The sequence below is a fragment of the Amphimedon queenslandica genome, unplaced genomic scaffold, assembly GCF_000090795.2.
Source record: "Amphimedon queenslandica unplaced genomic scaffold, v1.1 AMPQUscaffold_13408, whole genome shotgun sequence".
Taxonomy (NCBI): Eukaryota; Metazoa; Porifera; class Demospongiae; order Haplosclerida; family Niphatidae; genus Amphimedon; species Amphimedon queenslandica.
Window position 1 is genome coordinate 64,872 of NW_003546356.1, and position 1,846 is coordinate 66,717.

Genomic DNA, 1,846 nt, shown 5'->3' on the forward strand with positions numbered 1-1,846 from the left:
CATACTAGTATTGTATTTTAGTTCTAGTACCAAAGAACTAAAACAACACTAGTACAAACATACCTTGTATGGTTTAAAATTTATCAGTGATTCCTAATAGTTCTCAATGGAGAAGTGTTACATTTCTGACGGTAAGTTGGTCTTGGATGGTTAGGGAATTGAACATGCTGGCATTTGAGACTAATTATTTACTGATACCACAAACCTCAAAACACTTGTCAAAGTCATACAATGAATGACACTTTGACAGACCACATAATTGGTGAGCTGAAAGCCATTTCCAATGATCTCACTGCGTGCCTTGGTGAGTGTAGAAGAGAAGGTTTCAGCCAATGAGTACTAACTTGATTCCCACAAGTTGCATGAAACAATTTTAAAAGTTGATAAACAAACACAACTAAAACTGCCATTACTAAAAATTTAAGTTACTTTTGGATGAAATTTCAATATTTTTTAATTGCTGCCATTTATTAGTAAAGAAAAAGTTGTACAACTTGTACTATTTTTAAATTTTTACTATGCACTGTGTAGAAGTCATTGATCATTTAAATTAAATAGTAAAAAAAATTCCTGCATAACTTTTAATACTTCATACACCATCTTTGATCTTGTGTCATTTCTGGATACCTCTGTATGTTATAAAACTGGCAGGAAAAATTAATTGCAAGGTGGGGTTAAGTTATGACATCATATTAGTCAAACTATTAATAAAATTGGCCACCAGTATGACTATTGTTTATTTAGCGGTTTCATCTGGTCAATGCAGGCTCTACAAAGCTCTAAAGCTTGCAATCGTGGCATAATGAAGGCAAACACTCAATCAAGTTTGTTTGCAGTAAATGCTTTTGTGATACACTGATGCTTGAAAGCCTACAAAACTTTGAGTGATTGCAGCCCATTTTGCAAAACTTGGAAAACTTTTGCCAAATGATGTAACATACATTAATAGAAAATAATATTATAAACACAATGATTTTGCTAAAAATTAAAGTACTCTCATCATGTTCAAGAATTCTTTACTCAGTTTTCATCCATTTTACAAAGTTTAGTAAAGTTTATTGCATGTGACTATTGAGAAAAAAATTGAAAAAATTATATCTTGTAGAAAAAGTATAAAGAAAACAATTTGTGTTCGGAAAACTAAATTGTGCGTTCAGCCCGTTGTACCTTAAAGATTTAAATTATCAATTATCGATCACGCAATTGATTTTATTTAATCAAGTCACATGCAATGTAAATCTCTCTTGTGCATTGAAATTGTGTATGACATAATTTGTCATGTATTATATAGGCGCCGGTAGCCTATATGTAGGAATTGAGGTTGATTTTTCAAGTGGCGGCCATTTTTATGATTTTCAAACACATAATTCTTTTGTCTTACATTGTACAGCCTTATAAATGCCTTAGATGAGCTCTCCTTCACTGAGTGATTCACCTGGTACCTATAAAGTGAACTGTAATATAGCAGGAGCATTTCTGGAAAACAGGCCCAAATTCAAATTTCTACAAAATTCTTCATCTATGCACCTGATAATCTTTTAATCTAGAGAATCGCTCAAGTTGGCTTTTACATCATTCTTTCATGTTTAGGTCAAGGACCACAAAGGTAGTTTCAAAAAGAAGCAAAGACAGGGAGCAAAATGGAAGACAAAATCCAGCTGCAGACACTGCGTAGGTTTGTGGTTTGATGCCATTTTATTATATGTGCATGTGATGAGTATGAATATAATTAACCTAACCACACAATCATAACAGTATGTAATTTATCACATTAAGAAAAAAGAATGGAAACAAGAAAAGAAAACATTAAAAATGGGAAAGTAGTAGGATTGAATTGGGAAAAAGG